The following is a 21,631-nucleotide window of genomic DNA, read 5'->3' on the forward strand; positions in this document are numbered from 1 at the left end:
TTGCATATCCCTATGTTAATTCAAACGATTAATTAAATCTAATAAGCATATAAAAGACTATGTAAGGTAACAAGGCATCCCTACCTTGGAACAGTTTAATCACAATAATCTTACAAGTTATGCAAGGCAATAATTATGCCAGATACATTGCTAATTTAACCTTCAGCTACCTTAGAAGAATAAACATGCACTGATTAAGTATTGTATCAATTAATTATAATTTCAATCTGTTTCAATAATTAATTCATTAGTTATTTAACAATTATATTGCAAAAATAACTTAGGCATGATTTTACTTAACAAGCAATTTACCGAAGCCTATAACAGCATAAACATCATTTTAACAATTCAAGTAGGCAGAATATAATCAACCCAACACAAACGTAATTTTAAGCTAAATTGATTAAAATAACCATTTCAATAGCATAAATATCCATAAACATGTTCGTCAAAATAACAACAAAAATTAAAGAGATAGGGAAATATCCATAAACAAGTTCGTCAAAATAACAACAAAAATTAAAGAGATAGGGAAAAAGAAGCAAATCTGGTGTTTCTCCGTGGCTTGACTAGTTGCTCTGTTCTTTGTTCTTCATTGCCCTCGGCTATCAAGGTGGCTTATGAACACCTAATTACTGCTCCAAAATGGATGATGAGAGTGTCTTTCCCAAGAGAAGAAATCGACACTTGAACAATAAGGTAAATGGGATGGAAAAAGTGAGAGAAAAGTGAGAGAGGAAAAAAGAGAATGAGAGAATGTTGTGGAATGAGGGATGGTTTGAATGATCAACAAGGGGTGGCTTTTATAGCTGATTGTGGATGCTAAAAATAGAAAATTCCAGCAGCCAAAGAGGCCCCCTATGGTCGGCCATCTACTTGGAAAGAGTTGAGACTTTCAACTTTGCTAAAAATGGCCTGGGGCAAACCTACAAAGCCACAATTAAAGGTGCGGTTTGAATGCAAATTAGAAGTCTTTCGAGGGCCTTTTTGCAAGCATATTTAATCAGCTAAAATGATAATTTGGGTCAGCATATGGACGGTTCTGGGCTGTCGAATTAGTGGTTGGTTCGGTTCATTCAATATGGTTCGACCAGTGCAGTTCAACTGGACCCTTTCTCCATAATTAATTAAAAGTAATTTATTTAACCCAAATTAAATGGGGAATTAATTAAAATTAAATAAATTATGATTAATACACATTTCTGGACTGGTCTTAGGCTGAAAATTCATGTGCCTCGATAGTTCAAATTGCTTCTCGATTTTGTGCTTTCAGCAATGTCAGCCGAGCTAATTTTTGCCCTTTGCGTGAATCTGTCGAAAATAGTCAAAATTAATCAAAATTGAGTATAAAATTAAATAAATTCACCATTTTCATATTTTTAACACAATTTAATTATTTTATAATATTTAATTATTTTTCGACAAGAATTTAATCGGATTTGCATGAATTTAAGTAAGAATGGGTATGAAAAAGTATATAAATTTTTGTGTTTCCACTGGGATAGAGTTGATAAGTGGCCCCATTCCAAGTACCCAACAGTCCTTCCAACATCTTATACTTTCCCTATTTCCTATTGACCAAAGAATGTTCTTACGAAAGAGTGGCCAAATCTTAGAGAGAGCTCACCATAAGAAGGAGCAATTACCCTTAGAGATACTCATAGGAACTCCTTCATCTACCTTATATTTAGAAAGGAGGGTACGAACCCACAAAAAATCAGTGTTCGCCAAAATATTACTGTAACACCCCTCGCCCAAGCCCGACGCTGGGACAGGGTTCAAGGTGTTACCTGACTTAAACTCAATCCATCACACAAAAATCGTGCCGTAAAATTTTAATCAATCTAAAACTTTTCTTTTTACATGCAATCTGTCCCATATATGGGCTTACGAGGCCCAAAACATACATCCAGGGTGGTTCGGGATCCAACCGAGAACTCATGAAAAACTTAGAAAAATCTTGCGTCAAGGCTTCACATGCCCGTGTGGGTATAGAGCACATACCTGTGTGCTAGAGACACGCCCGTGTCCCGAACCCGTGTCCAAAAACCTGGACATTCTGCCAAAACCACACGACCAAGGCACACGCCCGTGTCCTATGACCGTGTCCTTCACACGGTTGAGACACATGGCCGTGTCTCTTGCTCGTGTACTACTACCATGCATACTAACTTGAAAAACTTAGGTGCAGGGGACACACGGTTAGGCAACACGCCCATGGGGACAGACAGTATGTCACACACGGTCTAGACACACGCTCGTGTGTCTACCCGTGTGGACAATTACAAGGCTATTTTCCAAGTCATTTGTCACCCTCACAACATGTGCACACATACTTATCCAATAAAATACAACATGACATAAATAGGCTCTTAAACATCTACAAACATGTTATGCTCAAGTCATTTTCTTATGCAATAAATATCATAGAATTTGCTCACATCATTACTAGATACTAGTCATGACTATCATTACATCACAAACCTCATGTCCATCACTAAGCATACATAATCATTTCCACGAACCATTCATGAGGCAATATTAACTATTTACCAATCACCTAATCTTGCATCAGTTACTAACTCATCAATGAATCTCCTTTCAATCTCTAGGCATACATGCTATAAGCCACATCACAAGAGATAGTATCATACATATATATGAATAAACATTTAGGTCCACAACATCATTAGCCAACATAGGCCAATTCACATGGGTACAACACTTTATCAATACAAGCCAACACTTTAGCTAAATCATAATATCACATACTCAACATTAAAACCCTATACATGCCATAGACTCGAAACACTAGGATTTACTTACGCCAATAGCGTTAACTCGACAGTGTGATAATATCTTTGACGGCCTCCAACTCGAGCTAACCAGAATTTTTGTCTTATCCAGTTAGTACAGTTTATTCCTCAAAGTTACACCTGATTCACTATCTGATAGTTCAGAGCCTTCTACATTAAAGTTCAATTATCTCATAGCTCAGGACTCGAATAATGTTCTCGTCTATTTCTATTGAAACTAGACTCATTAAGGATTCTAAAAATATAAATAATAACTCATAAATATTTTTTTACAATTTATAATGATTTTATAAATTCAGAGTAGGGGATCTCAAAGTCATTCTAACTCTGTACCATGCAACTTGAAATATCTCATTATAGGAAATTCTTTTGCTTACACAATTTCTTTTATAAGAAACTAGACTCAATAAGATTTATTCTCATATTTTATTTAGCTTATAACTCATTTTATACTATTTTTGGTGTATTTTAAAAGTTACACCACTACAATAGCCCAACACTGTCCAGGCTAATTTATTCATTCACAATTATTGTTCACCAAATTAATACAACATCATATCATCTATCATGGTAAGAACACATAGCTATGCATCATAAGCATGGACCCATAATCTCATTGTCAGCAAATATCAAAGACTTATTCCAAATCATACCATTTCCATAGTATTCACCAAATACTATATACATCATAGATTATCACATATCAAGGCATTACTCATAAGCTCAGTGTACATACCTATACCAGCTCATGATAAAATATATAATCATACCTTCTTTAGCATGCTCTCCTTAGAGCTTTCATCACATCATCCATTACATTACCCGTTGAATACTCGGGATGCTAAAGGATGTTCAGAATTATCATGCGCCGAATAGAATGCCCAAGGCCATGTCCCTCACATGGTCTTACATGGATCCACATATCGTTGCCATATCCCGGATATGGTCTTATACTAGGTTTCATGTTAGTGCCAATGCCATGTCCCGGACATGATCTTATACTAGCACACATATCATCACCTTTTTATTGAATCCTCACAAGTCAATTCCAGTAGAGGCATACATCCACATTTCGTGCAATATCGAGTATAAAGCACATCATAATGAAATTGAGCATTACTTTCATACAAACTTCTAATATTTTAGATCATACACTTAATGCCATAACAATAAAGAATTTTAATTCAAGCATGATATTGCATTATTGTTACCATACGAACTTACCTCGATACGACAAAGGTGAAAAGGACGTGATCATCCCTTAATCGATTTCTTTCTGTTCTAAGTCCAAATCTCGATTTTCAACATCTAAAACATCACATTTAGCTTATTTAAACAATGTACTAATCAAATTAGTCCATTGACACACTTTGGAAAAAATTACAATTTTGCCCCTCTATTTTGCCAAAATTACCAAATTGCCCTTAGGCTCATAAAATGATTTTTATCACATTTATTTTCTCCTTAAGCCTAGATGAACCATTTTCATAACTATAGCAACTCACAATATCAACTATTTCATACACTTACACCTTATTTTACAACTTAGCAATCTAGCCCATTTTTAAGGTGTTTTCATGCACTTTCTTTCACAAAAGTTGTTTATTAGACAACTAGGACCATAATCTTCCATAAAAACACAAAAAACAACACATTTACTCTCATGGCAAAACCCTAGACTCTTCATCATTTTGCAAACTAGACCCCTCATATGAAAGCTCATGCTTTAGGGGTTCCAAAAATGTAAAAATCATAAGAAAGACATTAAAAATCACTTACTAGTAAGGGATGTAAGTGGCTGATATTTCAAAGCTTCAAATCCCCTTTCTTTGCTGCATATGTCAGTGGAGGAGAAGAGAAAAATGATAACTTTTTCTTTTTGATTTGTTAATAATAAAACTAGTCAAAATTGGTGACCAACTTCACCTAATTTTGACTTTTCAACAATTTTTGTCCCCCATGACCGGTCATGCTTCATTTAGGGGTCTAATTTCACTTTAAAGTCCCCCAATTTAAGACACAAAGCAATTTAACACCTTAGGCATCAAAACACAACTTTTACCTTTTTCGCGATTTAGTCCTTTTTCGAATTTGGACTAGAAATCGCTAAAATTAACTTACCAAAATTTACATGCACTTATAAAATTATATTATAACACATAAAATAATACTAAAATAATTTTCTCCGGCCTTAGAATAGTGGTCCCGAAACCACTGTTCCGACTAGGCCCAAAATCGGGTTGTTACAATAACTCCCCAATTTAACATAAAAGAGGAATTTTGGCCCGTTAATGTCCATAACCCAAATCCTTTACAAGCTTTAGGTTGGTAAACAAATTGTCAATTAACAAGAGCCAGCTTGTTCACCCCTCTAGAGTTCCCCCAAATAAATTGCTAGCGATGCATTCAATCTCCTTACAAACACCGTTTGGGATCATCAAAGATTGCATAAAACAGCTAGGGCGTGCGGGCGTGGTGCGTGTGGGAGCAGTGATGTGCAGCAGGACTGGAAGCAAGCAGTGCCATGGGCGTTCGGCAGCAGGTAGCAATTGGGCGCTTGTAGGATGGTGCGGAAGGTAGGTATAGCACGCGGGATGAAGGCCTGGCGCGAACTGAGGCTGTTGCGGCAAGCGGGCGATGGAGCTGGACGTGCTTGCTGCTTGCTAGGACGTGCGGCGTATACTACTAATCGAGTAGCTGTTGGGCAAAAGGTTTCCACACTTTGGTGTTTTAGTGCTTTGTGATAGATGAATGGGAAGATGGGTGGAATTTATAGAGGGAAAAATAGGAATTAGAGTAGAATTCTTAAAACAATTTAATTAATAAAAATTCTTAGTTTTAATCCTATACAAAGATAACAACAATTAATATTAAATTATTAATTGCTATTTAATTTATTTAAACAAAGATAAAATATGATTAAGACTAATCCTAATTCTATGCTAAATTGATAAAGATTAATATATAAATTATAATAGATATAGTTATATATTAAAGATTATCATCTTATTATTATTATTAAAACTTATCAAATAAAGTATGATTAAATTAACACTAATCCTAAAATTGATAATAATTAATATATATTATAATGGATATAATTATATATTAATAATTATCATTTTTATTAAACTAAAACATTTATTCTAGAAGCCTTTTGAAAATATTTACAAAAAGAGGCATCTAGTTTTTATTATTTACGAAAAGAGCAACCAAATTTTAGAAATGATTCAATTAAGTCCCTAGACTTAATGAAAATTTGGATTTTAGTTGCAACTTAAGACTTGGATCAAAATTGACCCTTTCATTTGAAAAATCAAAAATTGAAATTTCTATTTAGAGAATAATTTTTTGGAAATTTATGTTAAAATCAATTTTTAGGAAAGATTGGAGGGGTCACAAGCGATCCCGTTTAAGTTCCAATCTCCTAGACAGAATTTATTTAAACATACTAATCTCAAAAATATACCCTAAATCATTTATTAAAAAGAAAAATAAGAAAATTTTAAACATCTGATAAAATGAACAAAATTTCATTCCGTTCAATCTTATCTTCCCAATAGTGTTTCAAGCGCTGAGCATTAACTTGAAAATTACCTCCCTTACCTTGGAGCTCGACAACTCCGTATGGATAGATGCGATGAATCGTAAATGGACCGGACCAATGTGATTTTAGCTTACCTGGAAAGAACTTTAGTCTGGAATTAAATAACAAGACTCGCTGACCTGCTTCAAATTCTCGAACTCGAATGTGCTTGTCATGCCATTTCTTAAGTCACTCCTTGAGTAATTTGGCATTTTCGTAGGAGAGCATTCGGAGTTTCTCTAGCTCATTGAATTGGAGCATCCGTTTCTCTTTAGTAAGCTTAGGATCCAAGTTGAGTTGTCGAAGAGCCCAGTAAGCCTTGTGCTCTAACTCTAAGGGTAGATGACATGCTTTCCGAAAGACCAACCTGTAGGGTGACATCCTTAAAGGTGTCTTGTATGCTGTTCTGTAAGCCCATAAAGCATCGTCTAGCCTTTTGGACCAATCTCGTCGGTTTGGGTAAACTACCTTCTCAAGTATGCCTTTGATCTCCTTATTTGCTAGTTTAGCTTGCCCATTCGTCTACGAATGGTAAGCTGTTGCAACCTTGTGTTTCACTCCGTGCTTGTATAATAACCATTTTAACCACTTGTTTACGAAGTGGGACCCTTCATCACTAATGATAGCTCTTGGGGTTCCAAACCTTATGAACACGTGTTTTTGCAAGAACTTAATTACAACCCTAGCATCGTTTTTCGGATAAGCTTCGGCCTCGACCCACTTGGACACATAGTCCACTGCTACCAATATATACTTGTAACCAAAAGACGGAGGGAAATGACCAAGAAAGTCAATACCCCATACATCGAACAATTCTACCTCAAAGATGTTTGTTCGAGGCATCTCATTTCTGTTGGTGACATTTTCGACCCTTTGACATCGGTCATAGTTCTTTACGTATGCATATGCATCCGTGAATAGTGTTGGCTAAAAGAATCCGACTTGCAATACTTTGGCCACCGTACGAGTACCTCCGAAGTGTCCCCCCACTCGGAGCTGAGTGACAATGGTATAAAAATTTTTTTACTTCATCTTCTGCCACGCATCTCTTAATCATCTGATCTGCACACCTTTTAAACAAATATGGCTCTTCCCAGAAATAGTACTTCACATCGTGAAGAAACTTGTAACGGCCCAATTTTCAGTGGTGTCGGAAATGGTGATTTGAGATGACTAAATTCGACAAATAAGATTGAACAAGATAGTAATTTAATATTTATGAGTCAAGTAAGAATTTAGAAGAATTTGTGAAATGGTGAAATTAGTGAATTAAAGGAATTTATTAGGTCAAACGGGTCAAAAATAAGGTATCGAGACCTCAAAGTTGAAAATCGAGCTATAAATATTTTTATAAATATTTATGGAGTGTCATTGAGTTAGTATTAAATTTTCGCTAGAAAATTTTAACGTTTGGATGGCTAATTAATTAAAAAGGACTAAATTGAAAATAGCGCAAAATTTGTTAAATTGTGAGTAAATAGCTTAAGTATTTAAAAGATGGATTTAAAGAGCAATTAGACCCAAAGGTTAATGGCTGGACGGTTTGGGTATGAAATAAGCAAGAAAACAATGTGAACAAGGGCAAAATTGGAAATAGCATAAAAGTTAATAGTTAAATAATGATGTAATTGAAAAATCTAGACATTTCTTCATATTTTCTCAGCTAAAACGCCATAGAAGGTCTGGAGAAAGCTGGTTTTCATATTTTACATCATGTGAGTTTAATTCTTACTTTCCTTGATAATTTTTATGTTTTTATGACTTTTACAATTAGGTCCACTTGTAGAATTCATTAGTTTTTGATTTTATGGGTGAAATTGGAAGTTACCCTGGATGGATAAGGGAATTTTATGATGAATTATTATGAAATTTAAGTTCTAATTTTATATTAAGGTGGTTTTATTAAGTGATTTTGATAGGAAATGATATTTAGGACCTAATTGTGAAAAAGTTGTGAATTGAAGGTTTCTGTTGAAATTAAGAATATAAAAGGTTTTGAAATAGTTTATAATGATAAAATAAAGTGTTAATTGAGAAAAATTAGTTCAATTGATGGGTGAATTGAGAAGGACTAAATTGTGAAAATTGTAAATTTTGGGGTAAAAGTGCAATTTCGAAATTTGAACAGCATAAATTGTGAAGTGAAATAGAATTGAAATGGATGCTAATGAAGGAATGATTTTATAATTATAGATCAAGAAAACGAATCGAATCGTGGAAAGGAGAAAATTCAAGAATAGTCCACGAATTTCTACGACTTTTACAAATTAGTCCGTAAGTTCATATGGAAAAGTTCAATGTTTTGATATGAAAATATTATGATTGTTAAAGTATTTTATTGTTGATGAATACTATCAATTTGCATTAACTAATGAATAATGTGTAACTAAAAGTACAAATTAGTAGGAACAATGGATTTGAGTGCTTCTATTCTGCGACCACGATGAGTTGATGAAACATATGTGACAAGTGTGCCCGTTTAAGACCATAGCTGGGCTATGGCATCGGTGCAATGTGATAATGTGACTCAGATAAGACCATAGTGGGCTATGGCATCGGTATAATGTGATAATGTGATTCCGTATAAGACCATGTCCGGATATGGCTTCGGTATGATATGTGAACCGTGTAAGACCATGGCAAGGCTATGGCTTGATGTGTGATGCGTATCAATGTGAAAGTCCATGGTTTACTATGGCAATGTGATAATGAAGCACTCAATTCCTTATTGTTCCCTAATTTGACAATGAAGTAAATGAGAAATGGGCCTAAGGGAGTTAAATTGTGAGTTGCCATATGGAAATTATTCCAATGAGTTATTAATGAAATTGTGATTTGGAGGATGAAATAGTTAAACTAATAGATATATGATTGTGTACGATATTTGATATGATTTGTGTTTATATGCCTATGAGCTTACTAAGCTTCAATAAGCTTACTTGTGTGTGTTTAATATTTTTATGTAGATTGACTTGAAGTGAAGTGGGTAGATCGGATCAACACAACAGGCACACTATTCAGATCAATTCCGTAGTTTTGTTTTATGTTTAAAGATTTCTATGGCATGTATAGAGTTTGAATGAATTGAAGTAAAGATGTTATAAACTAGTTAACAATATTTGTACTAAAACAGTTTTCGGTAAGTAGCAGTAGTTTGACTTTGAAAAATCACTAAAAATAGTAGAGATGGAATTAAATAATGAAAAAATTATAGAATCGAATCTTGATGAGTCTATTTTCATATGGAAGAAGCAAAACAGGTATATGAGCTATATTTTATGAGATGTTTAAATTTTTGTGAAACAGGGCCAGAGCGATTTCTGGATCCCCTGTTCTGACTTTGGAAATTCACCATAAATTTTACAAAGATAATTAGAAGTCATACTTTATATTTACAGATTCATTATTGAGTCTAGTTTTATTAGAGACAAACGGAATAGTCATTGAAGCTCTGTACAAAGAGATATCTGATTCGTAATACACAAAGGTCAGAGTAGTCAAACCCTGAAACAGGGGAGATTTTAAATAATAAACTGTACTAATTGGCTTGACCAAAAATTCTAGAAAAAAATTGGTAAGTAGATATATTAGTATAAATTCAGAGAAAATTTACGGATTTGGATTTCGAGTTTTATAACTCGAGATATGAATTATTTAGTAACTATGACACAGTTGGACAGCTTGTCTGAAAAGTATTATATAAATTATCTAAATTTGGTTAAGTGCTCAAATAAGTTTAGTAGTGCCTTGTGCTCGACTCCGGCAACGGTCTCGGGTAAGGGGCGTTACATTTACTGGTATCGAGCTTGGTTTAGCGATTCTCGGAATATGTATATGTGAAAATGTCTAGAATTACATGCCATATAAATCTGATAGTGTGTTGTGTATGATCCGATCTAATCCTTGTTTTATTATAGATTATCTTGATTTGAAAAGATGTCGATAGACCGAACAAACCGAGCAAGAAGAAGTTAATAGCAGTACAAATCTCGAACAAGGAACAAGTAGTGAAGCTCGATTTCATTGATGCGAGAACAAGAACTCAAAAATATGATTTATGGATTCATGAATCGGTGGTATAATGAGAATGTGCGAGAAAGAAATCGACTCATAACCTCCTCCCCTATCTCAACATCTGTAGTACCCCGGTTGCTCCTCCACCTCCTCCGACAACTGAATCGCAAACGTTCTCCATTTGAAAAGCTCGAAAAACATGGGGCTGAAGAATTTCGGGAAGAAATGACGATGACCCGTTAAAGTGAATATTGGTTACAAAGTATAATGAGGGTTTTAAGCAAATGGCGTGCTCACCAGATGATTACTTAATATGTGCCGTGTCATTATTGAAAGAAGAAGCTTATAACGGTGGGAAACAATAGAAGTCATTGTACCGGTTTGAGAAGATCACTTGGGAATTTTTCAAAATGAATTTAAGAAGAAATATGTCGGTAGAAGATATCCGGATAAGAAGAAAAGAGAATTTCTCGACTTATGACGGGAAACAAGTCAGTGGCTGAATATGAAAGAGAATTTATTTATCTGAGCAAATATATTCGAGATATAGTACCCACTGAAGAAGAAATGTGTATCAGATTTGAAGAAGGGCTTAATGATGAGATTAAAATGATGATAGGGGGCATTGAGATACGAGAATTTATTGTTCTATCAGATCGTGCTCAGAAGCTTGAAGAAGTATATAATAAAAAGATGCAACGAGATAGAAGAAGTAAAGAATCTTTCAAAAGAAGTGCATCTAAGTCATTTTCGGCTTTACCAGTGAAGAAATCTAAAGAGGAATTCAGTCGAGCCACTTGATTATCGAAAGATCGAGAAAAAGTAGGCCAAGACAATCGATTACAAAGCATCTGTAGACTTCTTTGTTAGTGTGGGTAGTGTACAAAATACCCAAAGGCCCAAGTGTCAACATTGTGGAAGAAGTCACCCCGGTGAATGTAGAAGTAAATTAGGGGCTTGTTATAAATGTGGGGCCACTGATCACTTTATTCGTGATTGTCCCCAATTACAAGTAGAAGAAGTGGAGCAGAGGAGAAACCGAAAATTCTTCCTCAAAGGAAGACGCCTCGTCGAAGCAATTACTACTGAGGGCTACTCGTTCGGGTATGAAAGATACTGCTAGCCGATCAGAAGTTAGGGCTCATGCTCGTACTTATGCCATTCGAGCGAGAGAAGAAGCAACGACTCGGATGTAATTGCTGGTACTTTCTATCTTTATGATGTTCCTGTGTATGCTTTAATAGACCCTGGGTCTACTCATTCATATATTTGCACTATGTTAGCATCTGAAAAGAACTTATTTGTTGAGCCTACTGATTATGATGTACAAGTTACAAATCCGTTAGGTCAAAGTGTGGTAGTTAATTTAATATGTCATAACATCCCTTTGAAAGTTAAGGGTGTGATTTCCCGTGATTTGATCTTTGCTACCCTTTCGGAATTTGATGTTATCTTGGGCATGGACCGTTAATGAAACATGACGCAATAGTGAATTGTCGAGAAAAACGAATTAGTTTGAAATGTCAAGCAGAGACATTATTTTGGTTAAGTTTGGAAATTTGGATGACATGGCTAGAATGATTTCCTTTATGTCTTCTCAGAAATTGTTGCGTAAAGGAAATGAGGCTTATTTAGCCTATATTCTTGATACTCGAAGTTCTGAATCAAAGTTAAAGCAACTATCTATTGTAAATGAATTCATGGATGTATTTCTGAAGAATTACCGTGGTTACCACCGATAGAGAAGTTGAGTTCGTGATAGATGTGCTTAGGAACAGCTCCCATATCGGTGACACCGTATAGAATGGCTCCAGCAGAAATTAAGAGAGTTAAAAACGCAGCTTGCAAGAGTCATTAGACAAAGGGTTTATCGGACCGAGTATGTCGCCGTGGGTGCACTGTCTTATTTGTGAAAAAGAAGGATGGTTCATTGAGGTCGTGCATAGATTACGAGCGGTGAATAAGGTAACAATTAAAATAAATATCCTTTGCCTCGTATTGATGATTTATTCGATCGACTTAAGGATGCTACAAGTTTTCAAAAATAGATCTCGATCTGGGTATTATCGATTAAAGGTAAAGGAATGTGATGTACCGAAATGACTTTTAGAACTTCGGTATGGTCATTATGAGTTCTTAGTTATGCCATTCGGTTTGACAAATGCTCCTGCTTGCTTTTATGGATTTAATGAATCGAATTTTCCAGTCTTACCTAGATAGATTTGTGGTTGTGTTTATTGACGATATCTTGATCTATTCAAAGACGTAATCCGGCATGCTCAAGACTTGAGAATTGTACTACGATATTAAGGGAAAAACAGTTATATGCAAAATTTAGTAAATGTGAATTTTGGCTTCATAAAGTGGGATTCTTGGGTCACATTGTGTCAGTTGATAGTATACGGGTAGATCCGAGTAAGGTGTCAGCTGTGATTAATTGGAAAACTCCAAAGAATGTTACGGAAGTGCGAAGTTTCCTTGGATTAGCTGGTTACTATCGTCGATTTGTGAAAGATTTTTCACTGATTGCTTCACCGATAACTAAATTATTATAGAATAATGTTGAGTTTGTATGGTCTGATGAGTGCCAACAAAGTTTTGATCAATTAAAGAAAATGTTGACAGAGGCTCCGGTGTTAACTCAGCCTGAATCAGGTGTGCCATATGTAGTATATAGTGATGCGTCTCTGAATGGTTTAGGTTGTGTATTGATGCGATCGGAAAAGTTGTAGCATATGCTTCTCGACAGTTGAAACCACATGAGAGGAACTACCCTACACATGATCTTGAGTTAGTGCCATAGTATTTGCTTTAAAATTTGGAGACACTACCTATATGGAGAGAAATGTTATGTGTATGCACCATAAAAGTTTGAAATATTTAATGTCGCAGAAAGAGCTGAATTTGAGGCAGGCGATGGTTAGAGCATTGAAAGATTACGATCTTATCATTGATTATCATCCGGGTAAGGCAAATGTAGTGGCGGATGCACTTAGTCGAAATCATCATTATTTGCTCTTGAGCGTTAAATGCTCATTTGTGCATTAATGAAAATGGTTCTATATTAGTTGAATTAAAGACAAAACCAGATTCTTTCAATGAATTCGGAATTGCAAGATGAAGATCCGAAGTTGGTGTTGAAACGACAAATGGTTCGGGATAATTTGAACTTAGATTACTCTATTGATAATAGTGGTATGTTATACCATCGTAATAGAATTTGTGTCCCGAATAATCTAGAATTGAAGAAGGATATCTTATCGAGGCTCATAGTAGTATGTACTCGATTCATCCGGTAGTACGAAGATGTATTGTGATTTGAAAAAATGTATTGGTGGCCTGGTATGAAACGGAAATTTGTGAATTTGTGGCAAAATGTTTAATCATCAACAGTAAAAGTTGAACATCAAGTGCCTACTGGTTTGTTACAACCCGTAATGATTCCGAATGGAAGTGGGAACATGTGACGATGGATTTTGTATCCGGATTGCCGGTGACTCAAGAAAAAGATTCGATTTGGGTGATAGTAGATGATTAACTAAATCGGCGCATTTTATTCCGGTCGAGCAGATTTTCACTTGATAAGTTAGCGGAATTATATGTGTCGAAATTGTGAGATTACATGGGGTGCCGACATCAATTATTTCGATCGAGATCCGAGGTTTACTTGAGATTTTGGAATAAACTACAGGAAGCTTTAGGTACTAAGTTAAAATTTAGTACTGACTTTTCACCCTCGATGGATGGACAATCGAGCGAGTGATTCAGATTTTGGAAGATATGTTAAGGTGTTGTATACTCGAGTTCAGTGGCAGCTGGGAAAGGTACTTACCTTTAGCTGAATTTGCTTATAATAACAGTTATCAAGCTAGTATCAAAATGGCACCGTTTGAAGCTCAGATGGAAGGAAGTGCGAACCCCGTTGTATTGGTCGAAATTAAGTGAATCGAAATTAGTCGAGTGGATTTAATTCGGGAAACTAAAGAGAAAGTTCAGATTATTCGGGAAAGTTTGAAAGCTGCTTCCGATCGTCAAAAGTCGTATGCAGATTTGAAAAGAAGAGATATAGAGTTCAATGTGGGTGATCGTGTGTTCTTGAAAGTTTCTCCGTGGAAGAAAGTTTTACGGTTTGGTAGAAAAGGAAAGCTTAGTCCACGGTTTATCGGACCATCTGAAATCATTGAGAGGATCGGTCCGGTAGCTTATAGATTGGCCTTGCCTCCGAACTTGAGAAGATCCATAATGTATTTCATGTATCTATGTTGAGACGATATAGATCGGACCCTTCACATGTGATTCCTCATACCGAGATAGAGCTACAATCGATATGACTTATTCGGAGGAACCAAAGAAAGTATTAGCTCGGGAAGTTAAAGAACTACTAATAAACGAAAACCGTTAGTAAAAGTGTTATGGCATCGACATGGATTGGAGGAGGCAACCTGGGAAACAGAGGAGTCAATGAGATCACAATATCCAAATCATGTTGTGTAACAAATTTCGAGGACGAAATTTTTAAAGGGGAGAGTTGTAACGGCCTAATTTTCAATGGTGTGTCGGAAATGGTGATTTGAGATGACTAAATTCGACAAATAAGATTGAACAAGATAGTAATTTAATATTTATGAGTCAAGTAAGAATTTAGAAGAATTTGTGAAATGGTGAAATTAGTGAATTAAAAGAATTTATTAGGTCAAACGGGTCAAAAATGAGGTATCGAGACCTCAAAGTTGAAAATCGAGCTATAAATATTTTTATAAATATTTATGGAGTGTCATTGAGTTAGTATTAAATTTTCGCTAGAAAATTTTAACGTTTGGATGGCTAATTAATTAAAAAGGACTAAATTGAAAATAGCGCAAAATTTGTTAAATTGTGAGTAAATAGCTTAAGTATTTAAAAAGATGGATTTAAAGAGCAATTAGACCCAAAGGTTAATGGCTGGACGGTTTGGGTATGAAATAAGCAAGAAAACAATGTGAACAAGGGCAAAATTGGAAATAGCATAAAAGTTAATAGTTAAATAATGATGTAATTGAAAAATCTAGACATTTCTTCATATTTTCTCAGCTAAAACGCCATAGAAGGTCTGGAGAAAGCTGGTTTTCATATTTTACATCATGTGAGTTTAATTCTTACTTTCCTTGATAATTTTATGTTTTTATGACTTTTACAATTAGGTCCACTTGTAGAATTCATTAGTTTTTGATTTTATGGGTGAAATTGGAAGTTACCCTGGATGGATAAGGGAATTTTATGATGAATTATTATGAAATTTAAGTTCTAATTTTATATTAAGGTGGTTTTATTAAGTGATTTTGATAGGAAATGATATTTAGGACCTAATTGTGAAAAAGTTGTGAATTGAAGGTTTCTGTTGAAATTAAGAATATAAAAGGTTTTGAAATAGTTTATAATGATAAAATAAAGTGTTAATTGAGAAAAATTAGTTCAATTGATGGGTGAATTGAGAAGGACTAAATTGTGAAAATTGTAAATTTTGGGGTAAAAGTGCAATTTCAAAATTTGAACAGCATAAATTGTGAAGTGAAATAGAATTGAAATGGATGCTAATGAAGGAATGATTTTATAATTATAGATCAAGAAAACGAACTGAATCGTGGAAAGGAGAAAATTCAAGAATAGTCCCTGAATTTCTACGACTTTTACAAATTAGTCCAGGTAAGTTCATATGGCAAAGTTCAATGTTTTGATATGAAAATATTATGATTGTTAAAGTATTTTATTGTTGATGAATACTATCAATTTGCATTAACTAATGAATAATGTGTAACTAAAAGTACAAATTAGTAGGAACAATGGATTTGAGTGCTTCTATTCTGTGACCCTGATGAGTTGACGAAACATATGTGACAAGTGTGCCCGTTTAAGACCATAGCTGGGCTATGGCATCGGTGCAATGTGATAATGTGACTCCATATAAGACCATAGCTGGGCTATGGCATCGGTATAATGTGATAATGTGATTCCGTATAAGACCATGTCTGGGATATGGCTTCGGTATAATATGTGAACCGTGTAAGACCATGGCAAGGCTATGGCTTCGGTGTGTGATGCGTATCAATGTGAAAGTCCATGGTTTACTATGGCAATGTGATAATGAAGCACTCAATTCCCTTATTGTTCCCTAATTTGACAATGAAGTAAATGAGAAATGGGCCTAAGGGAGTTAAATTGTGAGTTGCCATATGGAAATTATTCCAATGAGTTATTAATGAAATTGTGATTTGGAGGATGAAATAGTTAAACTAATAGATATATGATTGTGTACGATATTTGATATGATTTGTGTTTATATGCCTATGAGCTTACTAAGCTTCAATAAGCTTACTTGTGTGTGTTTAATATTTTTATGTAAATTGACTTGAAGTGAAGTGGGTAGATCGGATCAACACAACAGGGCACACTATTCAGATCAATTCCGGTAGTTTTTGTTTTATGTTTAAAGATTTCTATGGCATGTATAGAGTTTGAATGAATTGAAGTAAAGATGTTATAAACTAGTTAACAATATTTGTCCTAAAACAGTTTTCGGTAAGTAGCAGTAGTTTGACTTTGAAAAATCACTAAAAATAGTAGAAATGGAATTAAATAATGAATAAATTATGGAATCGAATCTTGATGAGTCTATTTTCATATGGAAGAAGCAAAACAGGTATATGAGCTATATTTTATGAGATTTTTAAATTTTTGTGAAACAGGGCCAGAGCGATTTCTGGATCCCCTGTTCTTATTTTGGAAATTCACCATAAATTTTACAAAGATAATTAGAAGTCATACTTTATATGTACAGATTCCTTATTGAGTCTAGTTTTATTAGAGACAAACGGCATAGTCATTGAAGCTCTGTACAGAGAGATATCTGATTTGTAATACACAAAGGTCAGAGTAGTCAAACCCTGAAACAGGGGAGATTTTAAATAATAAACTGTACTAATTGGCTTGACCAAAAATTCTAGAAAAAAATTGGTAAGTAGATATATGAGTATAAATTCAGAGAAAATTTACGGATTTGTATTTCGAGTTTTATAACTCGAGATATGAATTATTTATCAACTATGACACAGTTGGACAGCTTGTCTGAAAAGTATTATATAAATTATCTAAATTTGGTTAAGTGCTCAAATAAGTTTAGTAGTGCCTTGTGCTCGACTCCGGCAACGGTCTCGGGTAAGGGGCGTTACAAAAATTTCTGCTTTGTTGATAAGTCTTATCAATTGGCATCAAACCACAAGCTAAATAGTTAGCAATATTAGAAAACCAAGGGGTATTGTGGACATGACTTACCTTCAGTATGTGTTCATCTGGAAACATTTTCTGAATTGGTATAATAGGAGAATTCCCTTCTTACGGCTCCAATCCGGACAAGTAATCTGCTACTTAGTTTTCTACCCTCTTTCGATCTTGAATTTCTAGATCAAACTCTTGAAGTAGAAGTAACCATCGGATCAGTCTCGGTTTAGCGTCTTTCTTGGCAAGTATATACTTAATTACCGAGTGGTCTAAATAGAAAATTACTTTGGTACCTACAAGATAAGATTGAAACTTTTCAAAAGTAAATACAATAGCAAGTAACTCTTTTTCTGTTACCGTATAGTTCAGTTGAGCTCCTGTAAGAGTTCGGCTTGCATAGTAGATGGGATGAAAAACTTTGTTCCTTCGTTGGCCCATGATAGCTCCTATCGCGAAGTAGCTTGTGTCACACATTAATTCAATTGGAAAATCCCAGTCTAGTGTGATGATTATGGGTGCCGTAACTAATCGACTCTTCAAATCCTTGAAAGCTCTTAAGCATTCATCATCGAACTTGAATGTCGTGTCCTTCTCCAATAATTTGCATAAGGGTTTAGCAATTTTGGAGAAGTCCTTGATAAATCTTCGATAAAAAACGACGTGGCCTAAAAAGCTCCTAACACCCTTTATAGATGTTGGAGGTGGGAGCTTCTCAATAATATCTACCTATGCTTTGTCTACCTCGATTCCATGTCTCATTATCTGATGCCCTAGAACAATTCCTTCTTGTACCATGAAATGGCACTTCTCCCAGTTAAGTACGAGGTACATTTCTTCGTATCGTCTTAGTACCCTAGCTAGATTGGCTAAACAATCATCGTAAGTATATCTGAATACTGAAAAGTCATCCATAAAAACTTCCAAGTACTTCTCAACCATGTCAGTAAAAATAGACATCATACATCTTTGAAATGTAGCAGGTGCATTACATAAACCAAATGGCATTCGTCTAAATGCAAATGTACCATACGGACAGGTGAACGTTGTCTAGTGTTGATCTTCCGGTGCTACTGTAAATTGATTATACCCTGAGTATCCATCGAGAAAACAGTAATAGTCTCGCCCCACGAGTCTATCTAGCATTTGGTCCAAGAACAGCAAAGGAAAGTGATCTTTCCTAGTCGGCTTGTTCAGTTTCCGGTAATCGATGAAAATCCTCCATCCCATAACTGTTCTAGTTGGTATCAACTCGTTATTCACGTTCTCTATGACTGTGATACCTCCTTTCTTTGGCACGTACTGGACCGGACTTACCTACGAACTGTCTAAGATGGGATAAATGATACCCGCATCTAACCACTTGATAATCTCCTTTTTCACTACGTCCTTCATGATGGGGTTCAGTCTTTGTTGTCCATCAATCGTCCCTTTTTCGCCATCTTCTAGGATAATCTTATGCATGCATACAAATGGACTAATACCCGTGAATATCAGCTATGGTCCATCCAATAGCCTTCTAGAATTGTTTCAACACCAAGATGAGTTTTTCTTCTTGCTCAGTAGTTAATTCTGCTGAAACAATCACAGGCAGAGTAGAAGAGTTACCTAAATAAACATATTTCAAATGTGAGGGAAGTACCTTCAGTTCTAATTTAGGTGACTCCTCGATTGATGCTTTGGTTGGGCATAATCCCTTTTCTCTAATTCTAAAGATTCAATGCGGGATTGTGGATTAAATCCCATTTGATTAACTTCTAACAAAGCTAAGTATTTATCCTCCTCTTCATTATTTGGAGGATCTGATGTCAAAATTTGTTCCAACAGATCCTCAACATAGTTGAGCTTCTTTTCCACTATTAAATCATCTAAATCAAATACTGCAGAATAATCATCAATTGTGTCAGGAAATCGCATAGACTTAAAAACGTTAAATGTTACCTGATTATCCTAAACACGCATAGTAAGCTCGCCCTTCTACACATCAATAAGGGTCCTTCCAGTTGCTAAGAACGGTCTTTCTAGGATAATCGACACTTCTTTGTCTGCTTCAAAGTCTAGGATAACAAAATCAGCAGGGAAGATAAATTTATCTACTCGGACCCATACGTCCTCGATTTTTCCTTCTGGATATGCTAAAGATCGATCTGCTAGTTGAAGTGTAACCGTAGTAGGTCTGACTTCACCTATCCCCAACTTTTTAAATATTGACATAGGCATCAAGTTTATACTTGCACCCAAGTCACATAGTGCCTTACCACAATACATTGCTCCAATGTTGCAAGGTATGGTAAAACATCCAGGATCCTTCAATTTTGGGGGTAAATTTTCTTTAAGATATGCGCTGTATTCCTTCGTCAGAGCTACCGTCTCAAATTTTCCAAGTCTTTATTTTTTACACAGGATATCCTTCATGAATTTGACGTAGTTCGGCATTTGTTCAAGTGCTTCAACCAACGGGATGTTGATGTGAAGTTGCTTGAGTACATTTAGGAATTTCTTGAATTGAATTTCCTGCTTCTGCTTCTGAAGTCTTTGAGGGTAGGGTAGTGGAGGTTTCTTTACTGAAACTGGTTGATTCGTTTTCTACGATAATTCTGCATCTAACGGAGTTTTTAGTTGATCAGAATTAGCTGGTTCTGGAATTACCTCATCGGGTTTCACAGATTCTGGTTCTTGTGAAACTGGAATTTCAACACTCGGTTGAACTTCCTCTGAGTCTTGAGCATCAGCTAGCTCCTTTTCAGCTTCGATAGTGTTGGGCTCTACTGTCTTTCCGCTCCTCAATGTTAATGATTTGCAATGTTCCTTCCCCGAATTTCTTGGATTCTCCGTATCACTAGGTAAAGCACCTTATGGTTGGTTTCGAAGTTTAGTTGCAAGCTGGCCCATTTGGTTTTCCAGATTCTTCAATGTAGCTGTTTGGCTTTGAATTAAGGCATCATTCTTCGTCATGTATGCCTTTAGCAGATTCTCCAACCTATTAGATGGTTCAGCTTGAACTGGGTTTTAAACTTGTTGGGAAAAACTAGACATCTGAGTCGGTCTAGATTAGGCGTAGTTGTTACTGGTTCTAGCCCCTTGGTTACTCCAAGAAAAATTTGAGTGGTTTCGCCACGATGGGTTATAGAAGTTGGATTGCAGTCCTTGCCTTCCTCGATTTTGGCTCTGGTTACCCATGTAATATATGGATTCGGGGTTCGATGGACATTTTTCAAACAAATGTCCTTCCCCATAATAAACACAGGCTATACTCTCAGATTGGTGAGGTGGTTGGGCTGCAAAACTGTTAGACCCATTAGTGGTAAGATTCTTAATCATTAAGGATATTGAAGATACCTGAGATGCAAGTGAAGTGAGGGTGTCCACTTCATGTATTCTAACGACTCGTTTTCCTGACGCGGCTCGATTGGTTGGCCATTGATAATTGTTACTGGCGATCCTCTCGATGATTTTGTAAGCCTTATTATAAGACTTAGAAAGGAGAGCACCATTAGCAGAAGCGTCCACTACCATCCTTGTGTGAGCATTGAGACCATTATAAAATGTCTTAAGTTGGACGCAATATGGGATTCCGTAATGAGGGCATTTCCATAACAGTTCTTTGTATCGTTCCCATGCCTCATACAAGGACTCATCATCCATTTGTTGGAAGGCAGTGATCTTGTTCCTCAACTTAGCATTCTTGCTAGGCAAGAAATACTTCATGAGAAATCTTTCGGCTAACTCTTGCCATGTAGAAATTGAGTTTGGTGGCAATGAATTCAACCAGGCTCGAGCTCTGTCCCTTAGTGAATATGGGAATAGCTTCAATCATAATGCATCTTCAGGTACTCCAGCTAATTTGAAAGAGTCGTTCACCTCCATAAATAGTCTTAGGAGAAGATGAGGATATTCAGTAGGCATTCCACTGAATTAGCCCACAGTCTGAAGCATCTAGAACATGACTGGCTTCTGCTCGAAT

General features: G+C 35.6%; 1 non-coding gene across 1 annotated transcript; it reads left to right on the forward strand.

Moving 5' to 3' along the window:
• The first annotated feature begins 21,238 nt into the window (after positions 1 to 21,238).
• Positions 21,239 to 21,345, forward strand: LOC128291125 (small nucleolar RNA R71). The gene has a single exon (XR_008280901.1). It is a non-coding gene; the product is annotated as a small nucleolar RNA R71 (small nucleolar RNA).
• The last annotated feature ends 286 nt before the right edge of the window (positions 21,346 to 21,631 follow it).

This window comes from Gossypium arboreum, chromosome 3 (assembly GCF_025698485.1).
Source record: "Gossypium arboreum isolate Shixiya-1 chromosome 3, ASM2569848v2, whole genome shotgun sequence".
Lineage (NCBI taxonomy): Eukaryota > Viridiplantae > Streptophyta > Magnoliopsida > Malvales > Malvaceae > Gossypium > Gossypium arboreum.